Here is a 15,844-nt window from a genome sequence, read left to right as displayed (position 1 = left end):
CACATCTCTATTCAATCCATCTATATCTCTATCTCCCATTGTCTCTCGTTATTTATCTCTCTATCTCATCCCCCAAACATACACACTCTCTCTCCATATCTATCTATCTATCTCTCTATCTCTTCCTACCTCCCTTTTCCCCTCCCTCTCTCTCTCCCCCCTTTCCCGTCCCTCCCTCTCTCTCCCCCCCTTTCCCCTCCCTCTCTCTCTCTCTCTAACTAATACTTCTCTCTCCATATCTATATTTCTTCCTCCTTCATTGCCTTTACCTCTCTCTTCTTCCCTCTCTTCCTCCGCTACCTCCCCCCCCCCCCCCACAATTTATATCTCTATCTCCCCTTATCTATCCTTCTCACCCCCAAAACCTACACACTCTCTCTCAGTGTAAGCACATAAAAATTATTCATGACATGCATTGGCTTTTGTGTTACATCAATTCAACCATAAATAGAATACTTTAATTTTCATCCTAAATAAAATGTTCACTTACCCAAAATGTTTGCTTCCTAAAACTGTAAACTATTTGTAATTGGATACTTTCTTATTATTCCTATTTTCCATCATTCAACGTTGTTAATCACTTTGCATTCAAACGTGGCAATAGAAAATAACTACCATTGAAAATTATTTTGGGTTTAACACTCCATAAGTCGCAATGATTGACTTTGGATAAAGTACTACTAATATTGGAGAGTAACAAAGACAAGGTATGATGTTTACTCACTAACATGTTGTATTATGAGTCACACATCTTAGCTATAAGCAAGTCTATGGTTGTTAATCACTTTGCATTCAAACATGGCAATAGAAAATAACTACCATTGAAAATTATTTTGGGTTTAACACTCCATAAGTCACAATGATTGACTTTGGAGAAAAGTACTACTAATATTGGAGAGTAACAAAGACAAGGTATGATGTTTACTCACTAGCATGTTGTATTATGAGTCGCACATCTTAGCTATAAGCAAGCCTATGGTGTTTTGTAGTGGTCTTTGTAAAACATGTACTTGGTAACTCCATGAGCTGGAGTGTGTAATGTAATCCTGATGAGGCATATGTACCCTTATAAATTTTGTGGTAATCTTAAAACCAGTTTGTAAATGCAGGTTTGTGGTAAGCCATAAACCACTATATAAGTGCAGGTTTGTGGTAAGCCAAAAACCACTTGTGACAATGTATGTAAGTACAAGTTTGTGGTAAATCGGAAACCACTTTGCAGTGTAGGTTTGTGATAAGCCAAAAACCACATGTGAGAGTGAAGTGGACAAGGATTCCTGTAGGCATGGTTTAGGGTCAGCTAAAAAAACCTGGGCATGGTTTAGGGTAAGTCGATAAAACCCAGAGCATGGTTATGGGTAATCCGAGAAACCCCATGATGACGATGATGGAGGGGATTTGCAGGTACAAGTACAAGTATGCAAATCATGGTTGATTGAACCATGTACACAAACGACATCCTAGTTGACTGGCGATTGTAGCGGTTGGTACCCATGCATTTAATGGTAGATGGTTGTTCCTTTATATGGACGTCGGCATATTCTTTTTTTATCATGTTTGTAAACACCATGACCACAACTAGACTTTGCTTATTGAGATCGAAACAATTAGTCATTAAGGGGGCATCTTGGAAAATATAATTCCTACTTGTCTGAGTTGTGATTCTTTCTATGTAAATGAGTCTATTCCTATTAGTTAGGAGTTTGTTGAGGTCTAGTTGGTTGAGAGATTCTCTCCAACTAGTTAGCTTCCTAGATTGGTGTATGGTTAAGATGTTTACTCAACCAAGAGATTGTATATCCAAAATAGATTAGCTATCTTGATACATAGTTTCTTGTATTTATATTGTATTATTTTTTTATGTGAATATAGAATTGAGTGCAATGTTTAGAAAAGGTTGAGTATGTCATTTTTCTTTTCAATGTAATTAAAAAAAATGTCATATCTATCTCTGTCATATTCAATTATGTCATATGTTTAATTCATATATTAATTCTTTTTATAACTAATAATAATAATTTAAAATAAAATTATAATTTAGTTAATAATAATAATATAAAATAATTTAGTTAATTTTTATGTTTTTTTCTTAATCTTAACAAAGTAAGATATATGATAACATAACTTTCTTTATGTTTATTAGCATTTACCAGTTAATTTATATTGGCAGCTAGCTCTTGGGATAATCTATTTAGCAAGAGATTTCTGGAGAAGTTGGGAGCATTTATTGTGAAGCTTCACCGAAAAAGGGCCAAATACATCAAGCAGATGAAGAAGCAATCTGTCCCATAGGCTATCTTTAGCCTCGTGTTAAAATAATTTCTTTCTTTCTTTTTTTCTAAATTAAATTTAGATATTTATAATAAAAACTTTATGCTTATTAACATTTACCATTTAATTTATATTGTTGTACTAATTTCACTGAATTAAATTTAGAGATTTATAATATCGATATCTTTTTACTTTAGTAATATTCAGTTTTGGAAATTTTAAATCTACCCACATATTTTTTTTGAAGTTATTATTATTTAATGAAATTTAATCCAAGAAAATTTAGAGGTGAATATGTATATAGCTTATTGTTAATAATATTGCAGAATTACAGCCATATTATAGGAAAAAATAAGATAACACTATTAAAATGAGAAGTTAAACCATTAAAAGGTCATGGAGTACCCCCACTTGTGGGAAATTTTAACTTTGAGTTAATGCTTAAAAACATTTTCAGAAAACTACATCCATGATCACCCTTATCTTATGTAGGATTTACCCTTCTCTTGTTCAGTCACGTGATTCATTTATTCGACCTAGTCCTTATGCTTAGGTAGGCGTGGTGCCATAATGGCAACCACTTGGTATGGGCAGCGCTTAACCAGCCTGTCATAAGGTATTAAATGTTTGGGGATATGCACGCAGCTTAGCCCGATAACGTGTAAGTCCAAATATTATTTAATGCCGAAACTTCTCGCTCCCGTGTTATCGTGTTAACCAGCGTACATATCCCCGAGCATTTAATACCCTATAGCAGACTGATTAGGCACTGCCCTTGGTTTGTCCTGTCCTGTCCTGGTGCATTCTAGGTCGTTAGTTTCATCTGCTTTCTTTCACTAAATCAGCAGCTGCATGAGGCATAACGTGTTTATGGAGGTGGATGTGGTTCTGGAGAGAGAAGAAATGGCAATGACAATAAATGGCTGTTGCCGTGAGTTAGATATAATCAAAAGTTGTTGCAGTGGTTTTGTAATGTTACAAAGATCTCTGGTCTTGTAATGTTACATGAAAAAGTTGTTGCAGTGGTCTTGTAATGTCACACAGATCAGAAATTTAAGTTGTTGCAGTGGTCTTGTAATGTCACACGGATCAGAAATTTAAGTTGTTGCAGTGGTCTTGTAATATCACACAGATCAGAAATTTATTAATTCTGTTAGGCGTCACTTTCATATGAGAATTGTATAAAGTTCTCACACAACCTCAATAAATAATAGATATAAAGTTTTGGTTAAATGCCATGAAGGAAGTTTAATTAATAAAATTTAATACAAAATGATTTAAACATTTTCTGCGTATAGAAAATAATAATAACAATTTGAAATTTCTAGAAAAGAAGATATATTTTTGCTTAATATAAATTTTTTATTTGAAATAAAAAAGTGCAGTGATATGTTAAAGTTTATTTGATTTAATATAAGATATTTGTGTTTAAGGAGTTTATTTAATATATTTATGATATAGGGAATTTGTTTGTAGAATAATAAATAATTTTTATATTTTAGTTTTTTTTTTTTAATTTATTTTTTCAATGGAAATAATGGAGTGTATTTACAAGTCAAGGCTTATTAGCGTAACCGGTTGAGGATGGGCCTCGTCAACAAGACGACCCAGGATCAAGTCTCACAGGTGGTGGTTGTGCCTTATACTAGTGGAGGAGACATTCTAAAAAATCCAGCTAGCTTAGGGTCGGTGTGCCTATGCCCGGTGTGATCCCCGGGTGACTTTGACGGCTTAGATGTCCCAGAGTCACGACTCCTCAAACCACAAGTCAATCCCCGGGTGACTTTGACGGCTTAGATGTCCCAGAGTCACGACTCCTCAAACCACAAGTCAAACCTGGAGGATCATATACAACTTGACAAATAAACAAAAAATGGAGTCTATTTACAAATTAATATGATAGAAATGTTGTTCCATGAGTAATGTTAACATCGTCATATGTTCATAAATAACAAATAGTACTTCTAATTTATTTTTTCATATCTTCAATTTATTTGTTAAATTTTTTTCAAACTTATTTTTTTATTTAATGAGGTACATCTATAGTTTAATATGATAGATATGTTGTCACATGGTTAATGCTTACATTATTATATATTTGTGAAATAATAAATATTATTCATAAATTATTTTTTATATCTCGAATTTATTTCTTAAACCCCCAAATCTACCTTTTTGCACTGAAAATAATGAGGTGCATTTATGATTGCACTGAAAATAATGAGGTGCATTTATGACTTAGGTTAGTGCTTAAATCATCATATGTCAATTTATGAAAGTGATTTGATCTGTACACTTATTGTAAAAATTGCTATCTATAAGAGATAAAGGAGAGATATCATATTTACACATAATAGAAAAAGCAGATATTTACATGGGAATATTTTGATAGTGAAAATATAAACACACAATAGAAAAATTATAGAGAGGATATTTATATGTGAATAATTTTATAATGAAAATATAAATATCTTAACAATGATCAAAATTGTAATGTTAGTTGAATTATTAGAGCGCGATGGAAATCGTGAAGAGTACTAAGGTTTTTAGCTTTCACGGAACGAGGTTTAGCGTTGCCACCACATATCTAAATGTCGTAATTGGAACTGGAGGTCATAATAATTGTGCAAAAGTTGAAGGATGACGTTGCTTTAGCCAATTGAGGCCCAATTTCCCTTAAACGACAGTCCTGCAAAAGTATTTCCGCTTGATATTTGACATCTTTTTGTTTGGGCACCAAATTGGGATGGGTTGTCAAGCTTTCATTTTCACTAATGGAAACTTATCGTAGAGGTTGGGAATGTCGTTCCTTGGCGGGTTGTGGAAGGTGTGTTTGAATGGAGCTTAGACCTTGTCTACCCTTTTGACCAGAATGCAGTGGATGGAACTCATATGTTAACAATGAAATCCATTAATCTATTTATGGAAAAGTGTGAATGATCTATTCATTCAGGGTATGGAAGCCTTTGCACAGTGGCTGTAAAATATCCTCATATGTACTCCAATTATGCTAGTGGTTTGGTTTCTCATGTTCATAGAATTATCTAAACGTGATAGGTGGGGCATATATGGTGGTGCTCGAGATATGTTTGTTAAAATGCATTAATGGGATGAGGAGGGTAGTTCTTCATATGTCCCTCGCTTCTTGCACCTGGAGATGCTCCTTTAGAGATCTATTTGTGGGATGGATAAGGAGAGGGTTAAGGATGTCGTCAAATTGTTTGTTGAAATGCTCGCCAGAAATACCCCTAATGAAGATCACATAGTGTTTGATGAAAGCCTCCTGACAAGGGATGGCAACGTGGATCTTCAAAAATTTCAATCTTTGTTAGATCCATGTTAGGAGAGTCTCTTTGCTTCGAGGTCAGGGTAGCATATGTTGTTCTTGCAATGGATGACAACATTCAATTGCGAGCAGGGATCCATGTGGGGTAGTTGAAGCTCCTCTATGGAGGGAGACAACTAAATATGACAAAAGGTCTTGGAGATTATGATATCAAGAGGGATGCCACCATCTCTATAGTTGTGGGCTTGAAAGGTGGATCCAGTGTGACAACCCCACCCATGGCCCTCTCATAAAATACATTGTAAAAATTTATGCTACATGTGTCGAAATTAAAAAAAAAAAAGCGGGGGGGGGGAACTGATTCAAAGGGACACGTATTCCAAAGCCAGGGAGGAGGATTGCTTGCTTGGGATGTTATGGTTTCTTGTTAAGGAAATTTGAATTGTTTGGACAACCATTATAGGTTGGATGGTGCATGAAATTAATGAAATGGTTCTTGAAATTAAATGGGTTGCAAGAGAAAGTACGAAGGACCATGTTTCTTGATAAATAACAACAAGAAAAGGGGACAGGAAGTCCAACAGAGAGATGTGCATGACAGGTCAGCGAGGATGCAGTAGTCACTATAAAACAAGGGAAAAAAATAGATAATAACATGGGACTCATTCGAAAAATGGAATGCAAGAAGCAAACAGAGAATCCAGAGGAATTCGAGCACCCAGTGAGAGAAAACTAGCAAGAAACACATAAGAGAAGATAGTATAAGAGAAGGGGATTGGTTCCTTGGTTCCTTGGAGGTTGTGGCTTAAGTTTCTAGTCTCTAGAGCCCTATAATAGCTTGGGGTCCCTGGAGGCTATGGCTTGAGATAGGATCCCTGGAGCCTATAACAGATTGGGTCCTTAGAGGTTGTGGGTTGAGACGGAGGTCAATGGAGCCCCGTAACAGCTTGGGTCCCTGGAGGCTGTGGGTTGGGATGGAATCCCTAGAGCCTTATAGTAAGTTGGGTCCCTTGGAGGTTGTGGGTTGAGATAGTAGACTCTAGAGCCCTGTAACATCTTGGGAAGAGGCCATCCTAAAGAAAAAACAAAGGAAGACTTGATTGAAGACTTTTGGTTACTGCTTTCTTGTAACTGTGGATTCTGGACTCCCTAGAAGGGGGTGAATCCCTGTGTGAGCACTTGGGGGTGAGTTGGAGTACCTCTGGACTCCTTGTGTCATTGAAGGAAGTATTGGTCATCTGGTGGGATTGAGGAATGAGGTCCTCTAGAGTCCTTGTTTCAGTTAGAAGTTGGTGTTTTAATCCCTTAAGCAAGCATCCCCCTCAGACTTTGGAATTTGGCTTGGGGGTGACAACTACAAGTGACTGTGGCTACAGTTGTCTATGGTTGGGTGGAGAGTCTTTGTCCTAGACTCATTTTCCCTGCAATCTCAAAGGTAAGTGTATTCCTGTGATTGGTTAGCTATTGATGAATCATTATAACAACCCCCGGTTAAAAGTTCATGTAATAAAGGTTAATAAAGGAAAAATAAGACAAAATCATGGGACATGTACTCCAAGTTGAATCTTGGGAAAATCACTATAGTGGACATCACTTTCAACTTATTAATGACTAAGGAAATTGGCAAAGGCAGAAAGACATTAATTGGCATTTATTTATGAAATAAGGAGAATAGGAGAAAAGGAAGGTGAAGAGAGACAAATTTTCATGAGAGAGAAATTAGAAGGAAAATTAAGGAAATGAAGAAAATAGAGGCCTCAATGATAAAAAGGCTTATGACGATAAATTCACAACTTTTTGTCAGTTTTTTTTGGAGTTAGTGTGAAAGAGAGAAATAGCACCAAGAGGAGAAAGAAAGAAAGATAGATAGCAAGGTATAGAAAAGGACAAGCAAGAGCAAGCAAGGAAGTAAGGAGAAGGTTGGATCAACAACTTCAATAGGAAGATTTTGCAAGTAATAGGTTGCATGTGTGATTTCTTAGCTGATGTGTGAATGCATGGCACATGCATTTGTTTATTTGCTTCATATGTTTTCACTGGCATGGGTTTTTTTGGGTTTGGCAGTGGTTTTAGTCATGCCTTGCCATTACCTGGACAACCATGGTGTGATGGGATTCATTTCTAGTTGAACTTTGGATTGCTGGAAGCTTTTGGATCCGAGTGATGTAGTCTCAAGAAAATTCCCAAGGGTTTGGGGTGGAGATGGTTTTCTCAGAGAAGCCCTCAAAAGGTGGGTGGAGACAGGAAAATTCTTCAATGGATGGTGAAGGAATTCTAAAGCATCCAAGCTTGTTGTGGTTTTGTGATCTCTTGACCGATTTTGGTGAGATCATGAAAATTTGAGGGTGAAGGTGGTTTAACCTCTAGATCCCATTTGTTTTTTATGTATTTGTTTATCCCATGAGATCCCACATTCATTCTTGGAATATGGCACGGGGTGATTGGCTGAAAGAAATATTTTGTTCAACTCAATCTATGGTTGGGTGGTACGTGGAAGTCCCTGACTTGGTTGGCTTTTGCATAAGTTATTAGGATTTATTTTTCTATTGTACTCTATGAGAATTTATTCTTGTTATTATGTGGATTTGATGGCTGGCTTGTCATGGTTAATATTATGATTATATGCTAGTTATAATCATGGTTCTATAACATGTTCTAGCTATGGCTCTTGTTTATGCTTTGCGTTGGGATGGGGTCCCCTGGGTCGGTTTTGGGGTTAAGATAACCCAAGTTTTGATACATTTTGTAAATAGTGTAAATTCTCCACAATTTTGTGGATGCGGAGCACGTAGATGATTATGAGTCAAAGGGGTTTAGCCCCTTGTTTTATGTAAAATTTGAGTCAATTTTGAGATCCACCCATGGTCCACGGACTGTGGGATTGTATGAGAAAGGCTATAAATAGGTGTGTCTTAGAGAGTCTAAGGCATAACGGATGGAGTCATAGAGGTAATAGCGAGAAGAAGTGGGTTATATAGGAGAATAAAGGCTCTGCAGTTGAGTGCACAGAGACCTGGGTAGAGTTCGCAGCTGAGTGCGCAGACCACTGTAGCTACATGCGCAGGGCGGTTTTGAGTTTGTAACCGAGAATAGAAGATCAATAAAGACTATTTTCTGAAGAATTATTGAGTATTTTTTCTTATCTATTTGAATGTTTATGTTGTTGATGAATAATTTGTTTTATGGAATATTGATCAAATGATGTGTGATTCTCTTTAATAAGTCTGAATAAATGTACGCAATGCATGTTAAATACTTTCACGAAGACTCTGAATTCTGTTATGTTTACTAATAACTTAAGTAGATCTGCACGGACACTAATCTAGGTGTGTTTCTCTGATGCACGTAAGTGGATAAACTGACTACTAAGGGTCTGTAAGACCAATTGTAGACCTTTGCAGAGATCTACAGGATGTTTAAATAGGGTTGCAGTAACGAGCCCTAAGGGCTTATCGATCTGCGTGAAGGCAGATCTCGGTCGCTAAAAGGCATCACACTGATATCTGGATGTGGAAACTTGGTTCTTGCATCCCCCCATACTACTTCGGGTGAGACTGCAGCCCACGCTACGCGGGTTGTTGTTGAAAGGACCAGTAGTGTAGGGTTTTGTTGGTTGGCACAACTAACTCTGAACCTGGGTCAGGACCCCTTAAGCCAACAAATGGTTTTGTTGCCGGGACTGGGATCTGCTTGAAGGAGATGTGTGATGTTGCATCATTGGAATCCTACCAAGAAATAAATTGAAAAGTGGTTGGATCGGAAGATTCATGAGTTTGCAGGGCAAGAGAACAGGAATCCGTGCCTATCAAAGGAACAGTGGTTGAACAGGTATCTATATACGGAGATACATAAAATTTTCTTATACACCTTCCCCATCGAACTATCTGAGTGGTTGGCTAAATTGACAAATAGCCAAGGAAGGTGGAAGCTTGATAATCCAATATTGTGGACTCCAGATTTAGTGCGGTGGTTAGAAGCCTCTGAAAACAAGATCGCGCGGGTTGTCGATCACTGGCTCAATTGAATTATAAGAGGATTTGTGACAGAATTTGCAATTGATACATCAATCAGCTACAACGAAGCGAGGTGAAGATTTTTCAAATGACCATGAGGTAAGTACTTAATATCTTTGAATACCTGGATTAAAATGTTGTTGTGTGAAAAACGGGCGATGCCATTACCTCGATGTTTGGATCTACACGAAGTGGACGATTCTTTAGAGATTGAGAGAGATCAGGACCAGAGTATATTCCATTGATTGGACCTCCTATAAGTGGCAACGAAGGGGTGGAACGGACTCCACCACGAAGTGTTGTTCAGCTAATCACTCGGGCATTTCCTCAAACAAATCATTTGTCCACTCCACCTCCGCCTCCACCTCCACCGCATACACCTTCGCCCACACCTCCACCTCCACCACCACCATCCAACATGGCGAACACGATGAAGCTGCCGATTTTCAAAGGCATAGGGAATGAGGATACACAGCAGTTTTGTTTTGTTGTGAATGTTGTATGGACAGCGCAACATATTACGAATGACAATATAAAGAAGGCACAGTTTTTTATTTCTCTGTATGATCACGCACTAACTTGGTATATTAAGTATTGTTCTTATAATCCTCTTCCATCGCTAGCAGATACTAAGGTAGATTTGAACAAGGAGTTTAATAAGCCTAAGTCTGACTCGCAATCAGTAATTAGATTTAAAGAAATCGTGATGAGGCTCGATGAGACGCCTTGGGAATTAGATAAAAGGTTGAAGTGTCAGATTCGAGAAGCTAACATGCAACTCATAAATAGTCAGCACCGCGAATGGTTTATAGCTTCGCTTCTTCCCCACTTGAGAATTGCTCTGTCACAACAGAAGATAGGAACATAGGTAGAATCCTTGGTGATTATGATGTGGTTGCATGCAATGCCTATTCAGGATTCCACCTTGGGGGTACAGCAGATCCACTCTCACTTACAGAGCCTACACTTAGAAATACATAGTTTCAAGAAAGACAAGGAAACTAAACCAGAAATTCGCACATAAGTCTAGTGTTTGAAGTGCAAGGACCAAGGGCACGATAAAGATCATCGCCCAGTGTACGCGAACTATATTACAAGAAGGGGAGAAATTTCCCTGAAGCCAAAAGACCCAGCAGGGCTGAGCATGGGGGCTGCACTATGGTATGCTATTTTCTAGGCTACTGGAACACATGTGAGAACAGTTGCCATCTACTTCAAAATTTCGTCTAGACACCACAGTAGTTGTTCCATAACTTCTAAAAATTGGTGGGCCATGATGAGCACCATCGCCGCAGTTGTGAGTTGATGATGGAAAGAACACCTACATACCAAATGCAAGCATAAACTCAGCCTCCAGATTAGGGCGTCGGAGGGGTGCACGGAGGTTATTAGGGAAGAGGACGAGGCTGAGGAGGGGGAGGACCTGGTAGAGGTCGCGGTTTGTTCATCTGCTACAACTATGGAATGCTAGGGCACTATGTGCAAGACTGCCAGAATCAAACATGCCTATCATTTCAATACTGCAATCAATTTGACCATACGATAAAATAATGCCCGGTATTGATAGCTAAGATGCAGGAGAAGAAAGCACAACCTCAACAACCGACGCAGAAATTACAGATGATGAGAGTTGAGCCCCACGAGGAAGATCAAAGTGTGAACATAGTGCTAAGACGTGGAATAACAACTGGCGATGATAAAGGTAAGAAGCCTGAAGAAGATGGGTGGGTCCGCGAGGCCTTAGAGAAGGAAGTTGGTTTTGATCTAGAGTGCACTAAGGAAACCTTTATGGAAGCTAAGAAAAGCTTCGCTGAGGTCTCCACCTCAGGAAGCCAACAAGGTGTAGGGAACCAGCGTGCCTACAGAAGTTGATCCGTTTGTCCTCACTACGTTTTTTGAAACCTGCATGAAGTTTTTGCACGATAGAAAATTTGTGGAAGGCCTGCAGGAATTAATAAAAAATGTGCCAACAAAGAAAAGTTCCATGATGGACATTAGGTGGTCATAAAGATTGGAAAACATAAGGCAAGAACGAGGCGCAAAATGAGGCTTACCACGCAGATAGGTGATTATGAGATGGATCAGGTCATCTTGGATCTAGGATCTAATGCGAACGTTTTGCCGAAGCAAACATGGGAAAGGATGGGGAGACCTGCGCTGCAGTGGTCTCTGATTCAACTCAAAATGGCGAACCAGTAGAAAATCATCCTCATGGGACGATTGTATGTAGTAACAGTTGATATAGAAGGTGCGAGTGTGATGGTCGACTTTGAGATCATAGATATTTTCGATGAGATAAATCCATATCCCGCGCTCTTGATGTTGGAAATAATACTGAGAGGGAGGGCGAATCAGTATTATCAAGTTCTTTTAATAAATCTTCCTTATTTAAACTTTGAATTGTTTTTGCATGTCAGTACCATAAAATAATGAGCATGAACAAGAAAAACAGATAGTCACACCAAAGAACACCAGATATAAGGTGGAAACCCAATGTGGGTGAAAACCACCTGCTGCAATATGTCTCTATCTTCTTTCAAATTAGAAACTCCTTTTTCAATGGTTTTGTACTGGTGCAGTCCTTTACCAGTATGCAGGCTGCAACCTGCAGAGAGCTACAACTCTCTCTCGTTTTCCAGTCTCTCCTGGAAGGGAGCTACAACCCCCTACTTCTTTTCATTCAAGGACCACTTTTCATAAATTTTCAAACTGGATCCATAAACATCAAGAGATCATCAAGTACAAGTAAATCACCCAGTCAACTGCCGTTACCAGATCAATAGTAACAGTAAACTAAACCCAGAACACCTTATCAACAGAGAAAAGTCAGTCAAATAAATGCCTTAATACAGATACACAGTTTTTCTTTCTCTGGCCTGCGTGGCTACGCACTTCACCTTCTGCTTCCCTGCGTATACCCGCAGAGAGCCTTCTGTTGCACCGCGTACCCACGCACTGTTGCTTCAATCACGCTGCGTACTGTTACTGTAGTCACGCACCCACAGATACTATCGCGTTGCGTACTACTACTATAGCCACGCACCCACAGATGCTATCGTGCCGCATACCTACGCACCTGCGGCTTCTGAAGCGCCGTGTACTTTCCCTGTGCCTACGCACCTGAACCTCTGACGCGTTGCGTACCCACGCATTGCGCTTTCTTCTGCTCTGCGTACCCACGCACTGCTCCTTCTTCTGCTCTGCGTACCCACGCACTTGCACCATTAATCACCTACGTACTTCTGATTAGGGCCGAATTGGCAGTCCCCTAGTTTGCCACAGATAGTCAGATGCTCAGATTTGATCATGCGCTCGAGAGATCACCCTTCATAGATTCGCTTTCAACTTCTCTTCTAAAAAAGATCAAGCTTTTTAAACAATAACCCAATTTTAGATCTTAAGATATTCAATTTTCAAAAGATGCTTAGCCAAGTGATATCCTTTGCTTTATATAGGCAAGCTCTTCCTAAAATCATGGATCAATACCATAGATAACCAATACAAGGGGCCCAAATACATGGGGCTCAATAATAATAATAATATAAAACAATACCACGAGCCAAAACCATAGAATCAAGAACGGCGGGATAAATACCACGAGCCAAGCATAAGAAACCCCACGTGAGCGCGCTTCTCTGCCTTGAAGTAAGTGAACTGGGGGTACACATCTTCTGAATGGGTGACCTGCGTGTGCGGACGCAGTCCCTTCACGGCATACCTGTGGGTACACACCTTTTGAACTATTCTACTGCGTACCTCTTAATTTCCAACATTTTGAGAGCCTGATCAGAGCATTGCCACTTAAGGGTGTTGCCATCAAGTACAACATCTGTATCATAGAGCCATACCAGAATCATAATGCCAACAATCTCCCCCTTTAGACTTGATGGCAACCTCAAGATCCTCACCGTCATTCTCCCCCTTTGACATCAAGGGCAAAGGGTTATGCTCCCCCTAAGAACATGCTCCTCCTGAATATAAACCAGATCTGCAAAGAAGAACCATAATCCACCAAAACACCATAAATGGCCATGAAACAGATAGAGACATATTGCAGCAATATTTAGACCAACATCCATGATCTCCTTCTGCACGTCCTCCATAATGCCAACAATGCATTATATGCTCCCCCTGAACCTGTGCCATTTGATCTTCAACCAATCCGCAACCCAGCACATGTACGCATATGCCCCAGATGAGCCTTGCGTACAACCAACCATTAGAAGAGATTCAACAATATGATGCATCAACAACCCCCAGCTTTTTCCTGAGGTATTCAAAGGTCTCCCTGGGCAATGGTTTGGTGAGTATATCAGTAACTTGTTCCTTAGAAGGAACATACTCCAACTTGACCTTTTGTTCAAGTACTTGTTCCCGGAGAAAATGATACTTGATCGGTATGTGCTTGGTCTTTGAATGCATGACTGGGTTCTTTGAAATGATGATTGCACGTGTGTTATCACATAAGATGGAGATAGGTGGTGTACAAGTCATTTGAAAGTCCTTCAAGGTCTGCATCATCCAAAGGAATTGAGTGCAGCAAGATGCAGCAACAACATATTCTGCTTCAGCTGTAGACAAGGCAATCGAACTCTGTTTCTTGCTGAACCAAGATACTAATCTGGAACCCATAAAGAACGCACCACCACTTGTGCTCTTCCTGTCATCCACGCTTCCTGCCCAATCTGCATCTATATAAGCATGAAGTGTGAGATCTGTATCTCTAGGATACCATAAGCCATAATTTTGAGTCCCTTGAAGATATTTAAAAATTCTCTTCACTGCCTGAAGATGAGTTTCCTTCGGATTTGCTTGAAATCTTCCAACTAGTCCCACTGCATGCATGATGTCTGGTCGGGTACCTGTCAAATAAAGTAGACTTCCAATCATAGATCTGTAGGTTGGTTGATGCACTGCTGCTGATTCATCATTTGCACTGAGGCTACATCCTGTGACCATGGGTGTACATACTAGTTTTGCATCTTCCATGCCATATTTCTTCAAAATCTGCTTGAGATACTTGGTTTGAGACAAAAAGATCCCTCCTTCTTTTTGTTGTATTTGCAAACCAAGAAAAGATTTCAGTTCTCCCAGCAAGGACATTTCGAATTCTTTTTGCATCACCAAGGCAATGTTTTGACTCATAGCTTCTTCATTGATGCCAAAGATAATGTCATCTACATACACAACAAGTATTAGCAATTTGTCATTTTCAACTTTTATATAAAGATTGCTATCTGCTGATCCTTTTGAAAAGCCTTGTTGATGAAGATATTTGTCCAAGCGATAGTACCAAGCCCTTGGAGCTTGTTTGAGACCATATAGAGCCTTTTTCAATCTGCATACAAGATTTGGATCATTTCCAAGAATGAAACCATTTGGCTGCTCAATGTATACTTCTTCTTCCAAGTCTCCATTCAGAAAGGCTGATTTCATGTCCATTTGAAATAATTTGAAGTTTTGAAAGCTTGAGAGAGCAAGGAACATTCGGATGGCCTCAAGTCTTGCAACAGGAGCAAAGGTTTCTTCAAAATCTATTCCTTCTTGTTGCGCATACCCTTTACAAACAAGTCTGGCCTTGTTTCTAATTACTTCTCCATTTTCATTCAATTTATTTTTGAAGACCCATTTTGTCCCTATAACATTCTTATCCTTTGGTCTAGGAACCAGCTCCCAAGTGTTGTTCTTTTCGATCTGCTCAAGTTCTTCATCCATTGCTTTGACCCAACATTCATCTTTGCATGCCTCTTTCACATTTTGTGGTTCAGTGGAAGAGAGTAATGCCAAATAGCTTGAAGCTTATGCAACTGTTCTTCTTGTTTGTACACCTGCTTATTTCTGCCCCAAAATCTGAGATTCTGGATGATTCTTCTGAACATATCTGGATGGAGTCTTCTCTTCTATCCTTATCTGCTCCTCTGGTTCTTCTTGAGGTTCTTCTTCTTCATAATTCTGTCTTTGAGGGTAGTCTTCATTTTCTTCGATATCTTCATGATTTACTTGCCTAGGAATGTATCCCTTCTCATCAACCACTACATCAATGTTGTCAACAATTCTTCCAAGTCTTTTATTGTAGCACTTGTATGCTTTGCTGTGTGGAGAATAACCAAGAAGAATGCCTTCATCTGCTCTAGGTTCAAGTTTGCCAAGTTGCTCATCAGTATTCTTAATATAGCATTTGCTCCCAAAGATTTTGAAGTGCTTTACCGAAGGAGTCTCACCATACCAGAGCTCATGAGGAGTTTGAGTGCTGTTCACCCGGACATTTGTTTCG

The sequence above is a fragment of the Pinus tabuliformis genome, chromosome 3_1 (assembly GCF_031772625.1).
Source record: "Pinus tabuliformis cultivar Carrire ecotype Pingquan chromosome 3_1, CPIR1, whole genome shotgun sequence".
In the NCBI taxonomy this organism is placed as follows: Eukaryota; Viridiplantae; Streptophyta; class Pinopsida; order Pinales; family Pinaceae; genus Pinus; species Pinus tabuliformis.
The sequence above is the reverse complement of the archived record's forward strand: the minus strand, read 5'-3'. Positions refer to the sequence as shown.